The sequence below is a fragment of the Rhinolophus sinicus genome, linkage group LG02 (genome assembly GCF_036562045.2).
Source record: "Rhinolophus sinicus isolate RSC01 linkage group LG02, ASM3656204v1, whole genome shotgun sequence".
Taxonomy (NCBI): Eukaryota; Metazoa; Chordata; class Mammalia; order Chiroptera; family Rhinolophidae; genus Rhinolophus; species Rhinolophus sinicus.
In genome coordinates this window covers 18,591,350-18,611,493 of record NC_133752.1, presented here as the reverse complement: position 1 = coordinate 18,611,493, position 20,144 = coordinate 18,591,350, and the positions used below count along the sequence as shown (strand labels likewise).

At 33.6% G+C, this 20,144-nt stretch overlaps 1 pseudogene; it reads left to right on the top strand.

Annotated features, from left to right (window-relative positions):
• The window catches only part of LOC109456661 (cilium assembly protein DZIP1), a 115,802-nt pseudogene that overhangs the window by 37,114 nt on the left and 58,544 nt on the right, over positions 1 to 20,144 (top strand).

Sequence of the window (20,144 nt, the reverse complement as noted above, 5' to 3'; positions counted from 1 at the left end):
TATTACTTAGTGTTTAACTCACAAATGTAGGGATAGTTCAATAAAAATAAATCTATTAATATTAATATACTGCAGTAGAATACAGTGGAAAGTATATTGGTTCTGAAACCAGATTCCCTGGATTTGTACCTTTGATCTGCCATATTGTTCAAAACACATTTTTCGCTCTCCAATTTTGTCATTTTAGGAGTGTATACTCTTTTGACCCTTTGATATTGGGCTTGGTTAGTTAGCTGTCTTATTTTTCCTGTGGAATGCAGGTGCCGGGTATGAGCTGAGGCTTTTAGAGGCATTACAGGTTGCCACCATTCCTCCTGAGGGTTATCAGTCCTCCACCATGGAAACAGCATGCTCAAGCCGGAGTTCTTTTGCCTGGGTGCCCAAAGTGAGAAACGTGGAGCTGATCTGAACAAAATCTAAAGCTTAGAGTCCAGTTGGCTCACGTTATCACAGTGTAAACGTGATGAATTGCAACCATCCGGCAAAGTCATGAACATGACATCACTGTTAGTGTAAACCACTGATACATTTGAGGGTCTGTTATACTGCATTATAAACCAACTAGCTAATACACTAGCTCTGTGGGCTTCAGAAAGTTCTTTAACAGTTTTACACTTTAGTTTCTTCTTCTGTAAAAGATAAAATATAGTACCTATGTCATAGATTATAGTGAGGATTAAATGATTTAGTACATGTAAAGTACTTACAGCAGTGGACAATACAGCGAATATTCAGTAAATGTCAACATGGAAACAACTGAGGTGCCCTTCAATGGAATACTGGATAAAGAAGATCTGGTACATACATATAATGGAATATTACTCAGCCATAAGAAAAGATAAAATACTGCCTTTTGCTGCAATATGGATGGATCTTAAGAATATCATGCTATGTGAAATGAATCAGATGAAAAATTCAAGAACTATATGATTTTACTCATATGTGGGATATAAAACTGAAAGCAACAAATAAGACAAACAAACAAACAAAAACTCATAGACAGAGACCACAGTTTAGTGGTTATCACTGGAAAAGGGGGGAGATAGAAAAGGATAAAGGGAGTCAAATATATGGTGATGAAAGATTTGACTTTAAATGGTGAAGACACAATGTAATATATAGATGATGTATTATAGAATTGTACATGAAACCTATATAATTTTATTAACCAATGTCACCCCAATAAATATAATTTAAAAAGTCAGCATTAGAAACTGTGGTATAATTTAATTTGCTGCTACAAAAAGTATAACATTTTAATAGCATTTAAAGAGTAGAAATATAATATTACCTCTTCAACATTTTGAAGAATATCTTTTTAAAATAAATAGCCAGTTATATTTTGTATGAAATTATGCCTTATAGAGTATGTAAACCATTCATTACACAGATTATAGAGTACATAGACCATTCGTTCGTTAACTTCATTTAGTGTTCAATTCCCAGAAAAATCATTGTCTCTCTTAGTGACAACATTAATTATATTAATATATAATATTATTAAAATTATTAATTTAAGATAATTAATCCCTTACATTTTGATCAATATTTATATTTTTCCAAAATATGAGACCAAAGATTGTTATTTAAGTGCTCAAATTTCTATTTCCCTACATGTGTCTCTATTTCTGATATAGTTCCAGAATTCTACCTCCCAAAGAGACAATTATTTGTTTAATAATACAGCCAGCAATCAGATTTTAATTACATCTTTTCTCAAGGTGATGTAAAACTTTCCTAGGTCCCAGGTCCCCAAACAACACAAAATAAATTACAGTAATACTCTATAATGAATACTTAATATTTATCAGGTGAATAAATGTAAACATTGTAAATCCCAGAATACTGTGTCAGGGTTGAATGTGTGAATTTATGTAGATTTCAAGTTGAAGGCAAATAGAAAGCTTAGTTACAGTCAAATAAATAGTAATAATGGAGCTATTTCTAAGTGTATGCATTATTGATCAGTAAATATAGATTGATGCTTTAAAATATAGAATATATGTAGACAAAATGTACAATTTCAAAACCTATCACAGTGCAATACTAAGTTAATCAACCTAAGATTAACCACACGAAATATTCCTATTTTCATAGCTTTTTAAAATTCCTAGATAGCAGGATTTACAAAGTCAATGTCAATAGGGGCCTGACAAGTAAAATAAATGAGTGAAATTGCAAACTGGAAAGTATATGTTTTTCAAATAGAGTGGCATGTCGTTAGCTCTTCTAATTGTTCCTGAGAACAAATATAATTCTAGCATTTTAGATTAGTCTTTCAAGGAAAGACAGATTGTGATTTTTATATTAGCTCTCTAGACTACAAAGTGTTCACAACAAATTTAATTATTTTTAAATCACTAAGCAGCCAAAACAAACCAGTTATATAGTCCAACAATGTTCAACTCCTGTCCTATATTATAGCAGGATATTATGTTTCGCCCTCTTTTTTTAATTCTTCTCAATCATCTCCATTTTTTTTTTTTTTTATCAACATGACCTGGCTCCACGTTACTCATCCTCTCCTAACAAAATCCTCAAATCTACTTGTTTCATCCAGTTATCTAGCCCCAGAGGGAAGGTATGCTCATTCTTAATCATGTATCTTTGCTTATGGTGTACAATCAATCAATCAATAAACAAATAAATAGAGTTAACCATTGGTTTTGCCTTTTTGTAGCAAGACTTTTTGAATGTTTAATGGAAAGAAGCAGGGGTATATATGTTTTTGAGATGGAGGAATAGAGCGGGGCGAGCATAGTATTTCATGCCCTGTCCTATCAAATTCCTGAGCGTGACATTTTACAAAGAATGAGAAAGAGCTGTTAGACATCTTCATTAATTTATTTAATCCAATTTGTTAAGGTCTTTCTGTGTATTGGCAATGTGGTAGGTACTACGGATGAAGAAATGATTAAAAGTCATGAACTTTCTCTCATAGATTTTAATCATCTAGCAGAGGAATGGATAAGAGAAAAATTGTTGTATAAATATCAATTTACTTACAATTCTGAAAGCCACATAGGTGAAATATAGTGTGTTGTGAAAATAGCTAATGGAGTACTCACTTACATCAAGAGAGTGTGTGAGCTAACCTTTAATCTTGGACTTGCAGAATACCTAGAAATTACCAAGGCAAAGAGAATAAAATGCCTAGACAGAAAACATAGCATCAATAAATTGTTGATATTTTGCCCAAATTGATCTCTGTCCTCCTCTCTCCTCTCTCCTCTCTCCTCTCTCCCCTCTCCCCTCTCCCCTCTCCCCTCTCCCCTCTCCCCTCTCCCCTCTCCCCTCTCCCCTCTCCTCTCTCCCCTCTCCCCTCTCCTCTCCCCTCTCTCTCTCTCTCTCTCACACACACACACACACACACACACACACACACACTTTTTGTGAAACTTTTGAAAGTCAGTTGGAGAAATCATGCCCCTTTAACTATAAAATAATTCCGCTAGCCATTTATTTTTGTAGAAACAGTGCAAGTGCATATCTCATTACCAGGTCAAATTTAATTCTGTTAGAAAATTCTCATTCATAATGGACTAAAGTTTTAGTTTCTTTCAAGTGGAAAAATAATACTACCTTTCTAAATAGTTTCTGAACTTTTATAATTGTTTAACCTATACTTAATTTGACAATATTTCTTAAGCAACCTGATTTTATCAGGCATTTTTAAAGCATATTATCTGTTTCTCTCATTATTTATTAGGATTCAGGACTTCATTACAATGTGAATATCAACTGGAATCTTGCAACATGGTGACTCTGAGTTAGTTTTATTGCCTAATTACAATGTTAAGTGCTCAAAAATAGAAACAAAAATAAACACAAACTGCTCCTAAGCATTTAATTTGCACGGTGGAAATAGAAGCATATGGGCATATTCCAGAGTATCTTACTTAGCCACGGAGATTCAACATTCAGAGCGTATCGTCATGTTTTAGAGGGAGGATTAAGAACATCAATGAGTAAATTATGAGATCAGTGAAGACAGATCTTCTCGTTATGATATGCTTTACGTTCAAATATTTCAGGTTTTCAGGTCTGCTTTTTTCAGTTAAGATTGATTTCACTCTATTTTGATGTTTCATGTAAAAATATTTAGGGTACGTACGTATTATTTTTTATTTTATGATTTATTGCTTTAGTTACTATTTGACTAGTTCAGATAAAGTAGAATAAGAGGCCTTTTGTACACCACCAGGAAAAATGTTTTATTTTTATTATTATTGACTAAAATAAGGATGGAGTACATGCTTTTGCATATCTACTAATGTTGGGCTCTATAATTCCCAATGTTATGGTTAATTTAAGTTGCAACATCTAATTCAATAATCTGGCATTATATATCGGCCTACAACTCCATTTTTAGCTAAAAATCTCTTTCTGCTCTGAGTGTTGCATATTTGTAAATCCACCACAACTTATCTCTCAAGTTTATATGGGAAGTAGGATGAGATATAGGGTAAAAACCCCTATGGCAACCATGCTGTTAGGACCTGGATTTGACCTAGCCATGGAGAATTTCTCTGAGTTCTCTAAGACAGTGATGACTGAAATGAGATCTGTGATTTTAAGAACTGTGCCCTGGAAGAGCATGTCTGGAAATGGGGTTGGATATATCCCTGTGTCTAAGTGAGAAGACCAATATTCTTATTCAAAATTAAATGTACTCAAAATTAAAGTGTTCCTATGATAATAAGTTAAGAATTTGAGTCACTCTAAAACATGAAAGAAAAAATTTAAATTTGTTGTGATTTGGAGAAGAAACATGAAAAGCTTAGAGAAAAGGCCATGTTACCACAGGTACATTTAAAGGCAGAAATGAGTTTCTGTTGTATAGTTTTAATGATATTTATATGAGCCAATAATGGATTTGGCTCTTATAATTAATAATAAAAAAATAAAGTTCATTGGGATTTAGCTCTGCCTTGAAACTAATATAGCCTAATTTCTTCCTATAATAATTTTTTCATAAAGCTAATATTTGATGTTCTGTAGGTTTGATTCTATTTTATTATTCATTGGCCTTTATCGAATGTGAAGAAACTTTTTTCAGGTTTATGACACAGGCTGTAGGTAAAAATTTTGTTCACCAAAGAAAGTATAGTGCTTTATAAAAATTCCTTTTTCTGCCAAGAAGATTTGATGCATCTTAAATATGCACTTGAAAAAAATGATCTTTCCTGTCAGGCTTAGGCCTGAGAGAATGTGTCATAAAATAGCCTAGAACAGAATTCTGTCTCCATACAGTGTCCAGTTAGAGCTATTTTAGCTAATATCTTAAAAGTGTTATCATTTGTGTTTGAGGCCTATCTGTATATTAGTCCCCTGCTCAGCATGATGAAAATGCTCTATTATATTCAGCATTATCTGTTATGATTATATACTTATTTCCTTATATTTTTCTGCCATTGGTGCCACGATGTAGGAAGAACATATATCCTTCCCCAAATGTACAGATGCAAACCCTGTCCTTTGAACAAGACCATATTGTAAGCAATGGGCAGGACCAGTTTCATCTTTAAACGATCATTCAAGTACACTTAACCAAAAAGCCACTTCCACATTCAACGATTCACATAGCAATACATGGAAATAAGATGCATAGAACTAAAGTCTTATAATACATGGATGCAATTTCCTTGAGGAGATTGATTTGGACAAGTTAGAGAAAAGGAATTTCAGAAGAAGGAACACTAGGTGTGAAAACTGAGAAATAATTACAATAACACACATTGATTTAGCTTATTTATGACAGGTCCTGTATAAGCCATTTCTAAGCATATTATGCTATTCCTTACTTTATATTTTCCTCATTAATACATATAGGTTAAACTTACAAACATTGGTTTAGGTTTGAATACATTTATGTTAACATTCAGTGAAAGGGTGCATTTCAACAATATTAAAATTATATGAATTATAATCCTAATCTACTTCTCTCATTAAGTCACAGTTTATTTATGGTTATTTTTCTTCAAATAACAAGCTACTTTTTCATTAGTAAATATCCTAATATGCTCGTAGACCTTCAGAACTACTGAGTTATTTAAATGTAAAAGATTTGCATGATTTTTTTTTATTATCTCATTGGTCAAAACACTTGAAATAGATCAAATTAAAATACCACCTGATTTCAAGTAGATTTCAAACAGTTCAAATGACAATAATAATACGTCTAATTATAAAAAAATGGTGAAGCACAAAATCTCACTCTCCTGTTAAATATAAGTTTTACAACATACAATAATTTTTGAAAGAAAAACAATTATGAAACTTAATCATTGAATTTCTTATTCTTGGGACTAGCTGTATAATAAAAATACTTTTAAAGATTCACATTAATAATTGGCATATCATCATAAAGATATTTACTAGAAATCTGTTACCTAATTTCCATATGCAGAGGTTTAAACCAGTCATTCTCACACCTGTATTCAACTTAGAATTACCTAGAAAGATTTTTCTAAATTTCCATTCCCAAGACCCACCCAAGTCCAATTTACAGAGTGTCTCTGGAGATGGTGCCTGAGCAAAGATATTTGTAATATCTCCCCAGATGATTCTAAAGTTTGGGAACCACTGGGCTACCAAAAGCAAACGACCATCTGGGGAAGAAATAAACTATTAGGATACAAGAATGCTGCTCTATTTTGTAAAGCAATTCCTCCAAATGAAAAGTGGTGCATTTTCCCCAAAAGAGCTAATAATTACTCTCTAAAGTACGACATGGAATCAAGTATTTTCCTAATCTTTGCTTTAATACCCCCTTCAACAACACGCTGTATGAAAAGAGTGCTAGTTAAAAGAGAGAAGAAGAGAGAGAAGGCAAAGTGTCAAAACAGTTAGGTATTTTATCTATACATTATTTAGATGAGGTTATAAATAATACTGCCATTAGGCTAACACAATGAAGACCTTTTATTGAGTTGGCAATAAGGATGTTGCTGGTTTATTTTGAAAAGTGAAAACCAGTCTTGCCTTTCCTCACCTATCTCACCCATTGCCTTGAAGTAATTGTCTTTAGAGTCGCTAGTAGATTAGGTAACGTAAGTGGCATATTCGAATCTAAAATTATTAAAATATAAGAACATCATAATAAAAAGAATAACTAGAAAAGAAAAGAAAAAGGCCATAGGCAAACTCCTCATATCGCAGAATGAATGAAATAGTCTTGGAATAATAACCAGAAAATGTCCTACCTACCTACCTACCATCTCTTTGCTTTGGCAAATTGCAAACTATAAGAACTTATCATTTGCTTTTTTTCTTTGCTATTGTGGTTTAGTAGAACTGAATAATCTTGAAGATTCTAAAGCACTATGGAAGATGAGGTGTAAGTTCTGATGAATGTTAGAGCCACTTACTACTCTATCCTCAGTATGCCAGGGAGCCAAACATTTAAGAGCTTAATATGCATGAGGTTTTGGAGAAATTGGAATCTTCATACATCACTGCAAAGATTGTAAAATGATGCACCACTTTGGAAAACAATTTGGTAGTTCCTTAAAACGTTACATATAAAGTGACCATATGACTCAGAAATTCCACTCCTGGGAATATACCCCAAGTAAATAAAAACATATGTCCATATAGAAATGTGTACATCAATGTTCATGGCAGAATTATGCATAAAGACAAAAAGTGGAAAAACTCAAGTGTCCTTCAAGCGATGAATAGATAAATGAAATGCACATGCAATGGAATCCATACAGTGAAATATTATTTGGCACTCAAAATGAAGTATTGATATATCCTACAACATGGATGAACCTTGAAAACATTATGCTAAGTGAAAGAAGTCATCATATGTGCCAATAATAGATAAATTTTTAAACACAGAACGTAGATTAGTGATTGCCTGGGACTGGGCACAGGGTAGGGAAGAATGAGGAGGGACTGCTAATGGGTAATATCGCTTCCTTTGCTAGTGATGTAAACGTTCTAAAATTAGATTATGGTGATGAATGTACAACTCTGGAAATAGACTAAAAACCACTGAATTGTGCGATTTAAGTGGTTGAATTGCATGTAGGGTATCTGAGAAATATTCCAATAAGTCTTTTTTTAAATGTGTTATTATTAGACTTTTAATATGTACTATTAGACTGACAGACTGATTTTACCTAGAAACAGAAAGACAAGGACTTGGCCCAGAAAAAGCAAATAAAAACAAGAGAGCTCCTTGGGTCTATAGCCTATGTGCCCAGGACTTGGGGAGAATAAGGGTGAAATTGCTGTTCAAATGCTGTCAAAAGTAATTAAGGATCAAGAGGATGTTTACTGTAAAACTAATAAAGGAGATAACTTACATTATCTACTTGTAAATTTTAAAACGATATTCGTATTCAATAAAAATTAAAAGTCTATACCTAATATTTGGCTTTATGCTTGAAATATAATTCTTTCTCCCAAAACAAATATCTTGAAAGAAAACTGCTTCTACTTATTTTTGAATTCTGTTCCAATTAGATTGCTCACACCCCCAGAGGTGAATGGGTTAAATTTTTAGGAAGAAAATGTTTTATTTTAAAGGAAAAAGAGGAGGTACCACTCAACCCTTTTACATTTATATATACATTTACAAACACCACACCAACAGACTCTGGTTTGATTGAAAAACATGGAGAAACACCTGCAATTCCTTTGTGACTTCAATTCCTGGATCAAATGATGTCAGCCCCTGATATTCACTCTTTCCATTGGCAATATGACCTTTTTAGAGGCAGCGTTGTGATATGAACACAACAACCTAATGTGTGAAAACCAACATTTGTATCTCAAAAAAACAAACAAGTATTTCACTTAGCCATAGATATGTTGAGTGAATTCTCTGTCTACCCTGACAAGCATTGAATGTGGAAACGCAACTATGTTAAGGAGAATCTTCTCTCCAGTGTAGCGTTGTAAGAACATAGCAATGCCATATGCAGCATACAGAGCACAGGCCATGATACTGGCTTCCTTTCGGATCCTGTTCAGATTCTCTCTCACACTCTCCTTCCTCACTGTATCCAACAGTCCTTGTATCTTTCTCTCTTCTTGATTCCTTAGACATTCCCTAGGTTTTTTCTTGCCTTGTATTTTGCTCTCTACAACTTAGAATAAAATTTATCAAATATCTCCCTAATAAAATATTAATTAAGGCAGGCTCACTACTACAACTGCTAGACCCCAACAGCACAGTCACAACAGAAGTTTATTTCTTGCTCACAACAGCCACGAGCAGGCAAGTCTGTCAACATAGCAGTTCTACTCCCCGTATACATTCAAGACCCAGCTGGCAGAGTCTCTGCCATCTTCTACAAGTGGCCTCTAGGGTGACCTCACATCACCACTGGATCCAGCTGGCAGAGGAAAAGGGGGACAGCATGGTTTTGAGTATCTTTAGTGTCAGAACTGGAGGGTTGCCCATCACTTCCATTCATACTTCTCTAGCTAAAAATTGGTCAGCTGAGCACATGTAAACAGAAAGGAGCGTGGAAATTTAGTGTAGCTTAGTATCCCAGAAGGAAGAGGAAAATATAGATTTGGGACTTTCGTGATTGGGTAGAAATTTCTGCCATTTTCCAGATATCATTTCTCTAAGTGGAAATTGTTATCAACAGGGTTGAGATAAAATAGATATGAGCAGAGGGAGAGGTAGATAAAGAAGGCCAAAGTGAGAAATCCCAGTTACTGTTTTTGGTTTTTAAAGGGACAAAGTCACCCCTGATAAGAGAGGTTGAGACAATTAGTAGGATTGACATATGTAGAAATCAGGGTAAACCTATGCTGTTAGGAAAAGGGTCCTTATACCAGATTCTGAAATCAAAGAAAGTATAGCTACTTAAGATGTTATTCTTAAAAAACAAAACAAAACAAAAACAGCCCTTAACTGTAGCAACAGTTGTACAAAAATTATAAAGAAACTTGGGTAACTATACTGTCCCCCCTTTTCCAAAGATTCCTCTTGCTAGTAGCCAGTCCAAAAAAATCTGACACAATACAAACACACACACACACACACACACACACACACACACACACACACGCAAATCCTGTAAGAAATGTCAGACAAATAGCAGTGAAACAACTAAAACACACAAAGAAAAATACTATCTCAAGACAACAAAAATTGTTAACACAACATTAAAAATTAGACAAAAGCATTAAAAAATTAAGAAGTCGTTTAATTGTATTTTAAATTAAAATGATAAATATTAACACAGCTAATCCTATTGACTAAATTTAGGGGAAGAGGACAGAAGTTAATTTGCTGTTTTTCTCTTTGCTCAATCAGAGCCATCAGATATACATTAATGCAGCCCTTCCAGCTTTCTTTGTGTAATGTTTACCTTGTAAAGGTTATTTTTTATGCTCAGTGAACAGATCATTCAATAATGATGGCAAACAGAAACAGATTATTCATCAACAAAAGATCTATACTTAAAACCAAAGGCAGAAGGATAATGATTCCAGATATAATCAAAGACAAAGAGGAAGGAAAAAAGATCTTGAGAAATAATAAATATAAATGAATATTTACTCTGCAAAATAGTACTAGTATTGATTTATCAGGTTAACATATATGTAGAATTTGAAAAGCATGAAAACAATAATGAAAAATATAGAAAACACAAATGGAGTTAAATATATCTAATTCTGTCATTATCAGAGGAGTGCAGAGAAATAATTTGTATGAGACCTTAATACCACAATGCTACATATCCAATTCTCTAGATATTCCATAATATAACATTTTGTGAAGATACAAACGTTACATTTTGCACTGTTCAATGCTGTTGCCCAGCCACAATGAGGACTTGAAATGTGGCTTCTGTGCCACTTTTTAATTTAATTTTAACAAATTCAATTTTAATCAGACATGTAGCTAGTTGCTATCATATTGCACAGCAAAGCTCTGGGATAATAGGTGAAATGACAGAGTAAGTTAATAACTAACTATGTAGGTAATAGAGAAAATGGTCTAAAATAAATATTTGATTAATTCAAAAACAAAGGAAACTAGGGAAGTATTATTGAAAATAAACTTTTCCAGAGAAATTTGTGTTTGCTTCTGCCAGTTGCATGTAGGCTCCACCACCCTGGCACTGCTTTAAATTAAAATATCCTTTTAAGGTTTCTAGGAAAACTGAAGTCTGAATTTCACTGCAAAGGCACAGGATGCCCATAGAGTTATGAATTCTCAGTGGAAATACATAACTTTTCCTCCTCTTCTTTTGCCAACTTTGAGACAGGAAAGTCTCTTAGTGCTGCATTCTTCACAGCAGGATTGATTTCTATATCACCCCTTACATTGCAGCTGGGGCCTTTGAATTTTCTATGAAATCCTCCACTTTGACTGTATATAAGATTTTGTTTCTTATGTACAAATCCTACATTCAGGTCATACATTCTTTGACTCAAGATTTGGCAGAAACTTTCGGCGGTAAAGTCATCTTTGGCACCAGTTACCTCATAAAATGTCTAATTTCACCTTTTCTTTGATTCTGAATTTCATGCCAGTTTGAGGATGCATTTTTATTACTTTCTTAATCACTCAGAATATTAGCTTTTGGTCTAGAGATATGTCTAGTTTCTTTACCACACCATACCATCCAAAAATATAGGGCAATATGTTCTCTCTGACATTTTAGCCAATGTAACAACTGTTTATTCTTGGCACATGTACATTTTTGGTTTTATCATTAAGGTGCCCCAACTAATTGTACTATTTTACAATTTTATGAGTCTTCATTATTACTACTGAAAGAAGAAACAATATTTCTTTTAGAAATAGCATAAAATTTATATCTCCTATTTCCCATTTTCTAATCAATATTTTGTGAGAATGAAGAGAGTAAGTCTACAAAATGTATAATGGTTATGCTGGATGTTTCTTCCCTAAAAGGAAGACAGAAATGGAAGGTAAATTAGGAAATAATCTCTGAGGTATCAAGGTCTAGTAGAGAAACGACCAGTTTGCTTAGTAGTAATATTGAGGGTTTTTTTTTTTGTTTTTTTTTGGGGGGGTGGGGGGTTGTTTTCTTTTGCTTTGTTTTTTTGGGTTACTTTTTTATTTCCATGGACCTATGCTATGTAATTTAATTTTTCAATGATTCCACTTTTCCATGACAGAATTAAAACGTGTATTCTAAGACAGTCTAATAATCATGATCAAACATCATCAGTCAAGCCAATCTTTCAAATGAGGACAGGCTAATTTCTCTTTCATCTTTGCTTATCACTTACTGTGTCTAACGTTTCTTTTCCAAAAGAGAAGACAGTACTTGAAACTCTCTTCTGTGCTCTCCTGGTAGAATGAGTAGGTTATTTTTATCTGCTACATCGAAATATAAAATATATGCCTTAAAGGTGCTTCTAGTATATGGCCTAACCACTATTATTAGTAGTAAGACATTTTAAATAGATTATCCTCATTATTTTTTGACAATGGAAATAAAACTGTAAAAGGATACTTAACGAAAAGATGTAAAACACTTTTTTAAAGAACGATTGGCAACCAAGAAAGCAACAAATTACTGAGGGCATAAAATCAAATAGTTATTTCTTATGAATCAAGTTAATATTAGCAGTATATGTTTGATTGAATAATCTTAATACTCGGAAATTCATATTTACAGACTAATTTAATAAATTCATTATAAAGCATTTATTTTGTCTCTTTTCATATGAATTTCACTAAATGTTATTCCCATACTTAATCTGAGTCACAGAATGAAGGCGTTTTGGAACGCAAAGTGGCTACTGAAGGAAAATCTTGTACGTAACATAGGATTGCACGGCAGGGAGATACTTTTTAACTATCCTGCCTAGTGGCCAAATGACATGTTTAGTTACCCTCCCTGGTCACAGTTTCCTCACAGTGTTAACATAAGGAATGGACATCAGATTAACCTTAGCATGGCACCTTGCTCATAGGAAGTATTACATCAAAGTCTCTATTATGGAAAGAATATAGAAAATGCAGTCTAACGATACTGAATTTGTATCCTGGCTGTTTCATCTTGTCTGGATGGCTTTGTTTTTCTCAACAATACATGGGAAAACTATAACTCCCTAACAGGTCTGTGGTGAGAGTTATGTAAAGTGGCATACATGAAGTTTCTAGCCCTGTTCTTCATGTACACATCCACTAAACATCATTGCTTCTTCCTTCTCCATCTTTTTTTCCTTCCCTTCCCCAAACTCTGTCTTCAGTCATAAGATAAGTGAGTACCAGTGAAGCCCTTTGATTTACCCACAATTAGGGACTAGTTGCAAGTGATGGGCACTTGAATTTTGGGTTTCTGTCTCTTGCCAAGACACAAGTTGTTACATAGCTTTTGAGGGTAACTATACATTACCTTGAATATGCTTCTGTTATTGCTGTATTTTCAACAGATTCTTTCTGAGTCTCCATTTATTCCAACTCAACATACTTTACTAGTTTGTATGGAGTCTTTGGAACCAAATATGTTCTATTTTCTTTTGTGATGATAGAATAAAGAAGAGGAAAAGTGACTAAAAATAGAGGGATTTTTATTTTATTTTATATTTTTCTAAGATAGCTTATCTCACTTGTACCTTCCAACTTTTAAGATGTGGAATACTAGCAATCATGCTCTAAGTAAAAATGTTCTTTGGGCTATTATTTTAAATAATATTAAGATAAAAAATGATATTGTGTCTTTAAATGTCTGTGTCTTAACACATTGTAGCAATTTTGAATGTCATTCTATTACATTTTAGTGCTAGTTTATTCCTAGTTCCCTAGAGGAGTATATCTTCAGGCACATCTAAGTTTATAATAAAAACCAATAAGAAAATCAATTTTAATACATAGAAATTTGATTTATAGGCAACTGTTCAGAAACATATCTATTCAGCAAAATGAGATATGCCGCTATCTTTGAATATGTAAGAACTTAACCAAATAGAAAAAAATACATGTTTTTATATCCTATCATCTAATTATTCTTCAAAATAGACTGAGAAAGTAAAGGAAGTTCTTATTTGAACTTTCGAGATAAGGATTTGGATAAATGCTTATAAACACTAGGTAAAATAAAGAACTGAATTTGTTTATTAGATACTCTAACTCAGAAAACGACCATTTAGTCTAAGTTGCACGATTAATGAAAATTAGTTTAGTTTTTTTTCTTGTCTGGATATCCAGTATATTCCCCAGTCAGAACAGGGAGGTATGCAATGATGATGTGTCCATGAGTTATAAGGGCATATCAAGCTCCCATTGTTTTCTGAAAACTCCTTTCCAGAAAAGAGGTCTCAGGCCTCTTCCTATAATGCTTGCCTTCTTCACGTGACCTTGATGGACTAACAACACCTATTGCCACAGAGATGGGTGCATGAGCCAAAAGGTAAATAAGGATAACACAAGCATAAGAGAGGTCACTATATAGAGAGGTCACTTGGCTTAAGATATCACTGTATAGTGACTCTTAACATTAAAGATTCATGTAAAAGCACCATTTCACTCTGTGAGTCTATGAATTTTAGTCTAAGTGTGGAGTGGTGGTTGCACCTATAGTCATTGATAATATATTGTGCACTTAAAATTTTGTTGAAAAGGTAGATCTCAAGTTTAATTTTCTTTCTACAATAAAATATTTTTTTAAAATCATGTGAATAAAGGAATATGACAAAGATCATCTGGGAACACTGGGTCCCTCATTCTAAATGTTGGAAGATTTGATCAAGATCACCAAACCCAAACATGCCTCCTACATGACACCAGATTTGTTTTTAAAAATTCTATGTTGATTTACAAAAGATTGAGACACATTTTAATGTTGAACTTCTCTATTTCAGGAGAAATGTTGCAGTTCATTTTCTAGTTTCAGATGTCTATCCCAATACCTAGCATGCATATTATTTTGAGTTTTCTTTACTTAAATTAGTTTCAATTGCTTATTGCAATTGAGAATTTTTTAATCTTGATTTAAGTGAGGGTATCATGGTTTCAGGCCTTACGTGTCTGGTAAGCTTCAGAACGAACCAGAAGAAAAGCTGGTTGGCATCTGGAATGCAAATGGTGCTGCATGTGTGGTCTACACTTAGCCTTTGGTTCACAGTTCTACCAACATCTACCTAGAGTTCCTTGGCTTACCAATTCAAATAAAATACAAAGGCTATACTTTACATGGGTCCATCTTGGCCAGGTGTTTATTACAGGTGTAGTCAACTATGACCAAAAATTATGAAAATTGCTCTTAAGGTGCATAATTTTATGAGGGGGCTATCAATGAGAACCAGTTTCAAAGATAAATATTTTTACTGTAGGCCCAGAGTGGCTGCATTGCTGGCGAAAGAAATCCCCATGCTTTTTATCTGCTTTGCATATCCTTATAACAAACTTCTATAGCATAAAGACCTTTGAATTTGTGATATTTTTCTGCCTGCAATACTTTTCAAATAGATCATAACATGATAGGCTTTTTTTCCCCACTTAGGTTCAGCCAAAAATATTGTATCCTTCTTTAATCAACTTTTGCAAGGCTGCCTGACTTCCATCATTCCAGTAACTCTAGATTTCATTTTACCTTTGCATTTACTCCCCACAATCCAGTGCTTGGAAAATGATTCTGTTCATTTGTTGTAAAACATGTTAATTGCCTTTCTTTCTCACTAGTTTATAAGTTTTTGTGAACAGAAAGCTTTGCGTTCTTGGTCATCACTGAAACCACAGCACTGCAAAAGTACAAAAAGATTTCAATGCACATTCTGAATTGTGTACAAAATTGAATTTGCCCAGATATTCCAAAATGTTTCCCACAGACACTATTCCTGGAAGTTATATGTGTGCATGAGGTAAATAATAAACTCATAATTCTAGTCACAATTCAATTTAATCAATGAAAGAGGTTGACTAGCCCTAGAGTTAAAACAAAACTCTGTTCAATTATTTTTAGTCAGCAATTCCCATGCTTATTTTTTAACAGGACCCTATATGGTGACATACTCCCTCAGAATAGTGTTCACTAGAACATACTCTGTTCATTGCTGATGCAAAGAAAGCTTGGTTTGCCCCTTTCTGGAAACCTGGAAGAAATTAATTAATACAGATGGAAGACAGGTGAGCTGTTTTATTCACCTAAGATGTCATGTGGTAAAATTTTTAATTGAATTTAATCCTCCTCATGATTTTTCTGAAACAATATATTCCAGGCTGCCTATTTGGTCCCAAGAATGGAATTTAGCAGGATTATAGGTGTCAAAAAATCCAATCAACTTGAAACTAATTAACCCCAAATCCCTATTAAATACCAGGTCACCAAATTTACTATTCATGATAGCTCTACATGCTATCACTTATGAATTCTCAAAATTGTACAGATTAGCATTAATTTATTTTAATATATTTATTTGAATGGAGGTGAGAAAGGTATGAAAAGTCTAAACCAGAATGTTTGAATACTTAGATGCATTTATTTTGTAACAGTTATACTGGAATAGCCAAGGAATGTAGTATTCAGAGGAAAAACTGGAGAAGTTTTTGCCATAACATATGGGGGGAGGGGGGACGTGCTCATGTAAGAACCAGAAAAACAAAAAGTTAGTTTGTGTAGATTATTATACTAGCATATATATGGCAAAGAAGTACTTTATATGCTTTATTTTATTTATTATGTCAATAATTTTATATCATGGGCATAATTATTTTCCCCAGTTTATAAATAAAGAAGCAGAAGCTCAAAGAAGTTAAATAACCACTAGATCTCATTTTGCTATAACATGTTATGGACAAGACAGAAGCATGTATTTTTCCTATTCTAAAGCCTGAACCCCTAGACACTTGTGTTCCATGGCTGTCTATCATTTTAAGAATAGTTTTCCACTAATCAAAACAATTATAGCTTCTAATTAAAGGAAACAAAATCTATCTTCATACACATGAGTTTAGTGGACAGGAAGGAAAGAAATCTGCTTATAAAGAGTCATGAAATAACTGAATAAATAAGAGCACAAAAGTTTATGAATAAAGGCGATCTTGAAAATATATGGTGGAAGAAAAAGAGAGAAAAAAAAGAGACAATGTGAAAGAATAAAAGCAGTGGGGTCACAACGCAGAATATGCCACCCCAAGATACCCCACTTTGGCATAAAGATTATTTTGCGCTAAAAGCACTTAAAAAAAATAAATTACCAGGTGTAAGATCGCATTCTGATCACCCCTTTTCTCTCTGAAAACAAGACAAAACTCCCATGTGAAATATGTCTTCCCTATACCAAGGGGGAAAAACATTCTAATACTAGAGATGCACAGTTGAGGCTGAGAGAATTCTATACAAACAGACCTTGTTAAAATAATGCTTAGCCTTTAGCCTTCTCATATATTTTACTTACCACAGTTGCCTCTCTTTGTTCTACCTAGCATAAAAGGTTTTGCTACTCTGTTGGGTCTTGCTTTCCTTATGAAGGCTCCATGCCATTTAAAACATATTAAACAAATGTGTATGCTTTTCTCCTGTCATGCCAATTTAATTCCTAGACCCAGCGAAAGACCCTAAGATGGTAGAGAAAAAGTTTTGTCTCCCCTACACTATTTATTTCTGATTCAATCAAAATCAAAACTTGATACTTTCCTTAGAACCTCATTGAGATGAGCATAACATGTTTGAGTAGTAACCTCAAAAAATATATTAACCTGAAAACAAAATGTATCACTTGAAGAAATAATTTTTCCTGAAAGCACCAATTGCCAAATACAGAACTGAATAAATTAATAGATATGGAATGCTAATAGAAATAGAATGAAGAATGGTGTTCCTGTACTTTTAGTTCAAGCCCCCAATTTTTCAGCTATGTGTTCAGAATTTCACTAAAAGAATGAAGGAATGTTCTTTAAGAAGTCCTAAAATAGGTCTTGGTTGAATTTAATTCATAAATACCCTCATGTATCCCACAACGAACTTTTGAGGATAGATTTTCATGTTTAACATCTGCTGACTCTGTTTTTAAAAGCAAACATTTCTGGAGACAAAAAAATAAAAACAAAGATGAGCTTCATATTAAAAAGAAATTAACTTAGATCATCAGACTACTAACATGAGTAACACTAAATAGAACATCCTCCTATGGAAAGGAAATAGAAAATAAGATTTTTATTGTTTTGTCTTTTGTCTGCAAACTGATGGAAGAAATATTGTATTCTTCTTTAGTCTCAAGGATCAGGCACTGAGAATAGCAGAAATGCCATTTTAACCATCTTCTGTAGAATGCAGGAACGGGAAAGCTAGTTCTGCATATTAAGTGATTAATGAACCTTGGATTAGTTTTGACTGATTTGCTGTTGAGCTTTTGGCTGGGATAGTTTGTCAGCACTAAAGTTGCCCACAATGTTTTATGTAGGAATTAAATCATCCCAGGAGTTTGCAGAAAGCTTGTATAACATTTGAGACAGCGTTGAAAATTAAAAATACCCAAATAATATATATGCTGATAGAGTCAGAATCATTCAGAAAAAGAAAAAAAAATGTGCATATTGATTACATTAAACTAATAGCAATCCATTTTAGTTGAGTGAAGGCACAGCAATAAAGGTTATTCATGACACACATCATGAACCATTTAGAAAGGTGTCTTAGAACAGAAGAAAAGTTATGAATTCTTTATAGAAAAATATCACCAGTTGCAAACATGGCTGCTATGGACAACAAAAGGGCCTGCCAATCACACACTCAGGGTTTCTGAAACACACAGAGTTATGAATGGACCTGTGATTCAGGTGTTGTGATGAGGTTAAAAGGCATATAAATTGTCTGTGTCTTCCATCTAATATATAATAAAGGAGAGAAAATAAAATTGTTCCTTGCTACCACTGTTTAAAGAAAACCCCTGTACACACTAGGAGATTTGATTTCAAGCTATTTTCTACATCATATATAATCAAAATTGGACTGAGAACACACACACATATTTTTAAATATATGCATAACTTTTCCATTTTCCTATAAACATTATTTTTATAAAATATTCTTTAAAACCCGATTTTCATGGTTTCCTTCAATGTCGTTTTTAGTTATAACAAAACATATTCCCTATTCTCCTAACAATTAAGCTTTAAATGTTGCCAAGTTTTTTTTTATTATACATAATAATATCTACATGTTTGTAATTAAAGTGACAATACTGATTTTCATCAAGGAACAGAAACAAGCTTTGATGTCAGACTGATATTGTTCTTACTCTAGCTTTACCGTTTCTATGTGCAATTGCACAAGTCTTCACATTTCTACCCCTTAGTTCTTCATATGAAAAACGTGGATAATGATCATGCATTAAGTATGGAAGGCTAGACTAGGACGTGGCAGAAATAAACCCTGATGTCTATTTCATTTCCCACAAAATTTGATTCAGCTCTTTTGTGTGGGACAGCTTGGACAGCTCTGCGGAGTGGCTCTCCTCTAAGTGATGCTTTCAGGAATCTTGCCTCATTCCTTCCTGTGACTATTCTGTCTTAGAGTCCTTTGTTTTCAGCCTCCATGGCTGGCAGAAAGAGAGCATAGAAGACTGCAAGAGATGCTTTACGGACAACTTAAGGAGTAACATATATCATCCCTTGGCTACCTTCCATTGGCCAAAACACAGTCATATCGTCCTATCTAATTGCATAGGAGGTTTACAAATGCAGACGTCCTGTGCCCAGAAGAAAGTCAGAACTGTCTCTTTCACAGATATCTTATAGTCATGAGGAGGGATCAATTAAATAATACATGGCATGCTGACAAATAAATGGCATCACCAAAGTGAGGAGCATGGCTTAGCTTTTTTATGTCTAGAGTAGGGAGTTGATCAGTCGTTGATGCACACAACCTGAGGTAGGGAAGCCTTGAAGTTGGGTCTTTGGTGGTTTCTGAACTCAAATGTGGATAAACATGAATGGTACTTGTAATGGAAGCTGTATACACTTGTACTAGAAGTTGGTGAGAGAATTGGAAGGCCTTATTTTAACATATTTTATTACTGAATCTTTACAATTATTTTTTGTCAATGGTAAAGGCACCAGATTTATCCCATTTTTCATGTTTTTTCTTCCATTCTGTGAATGGAATTTTAATATTCATAAACTATTCTATGGAATGTGATATTTCCAACTTTTAAAACTAAATAGTTCTAGGATGAACACCTTTTTACCT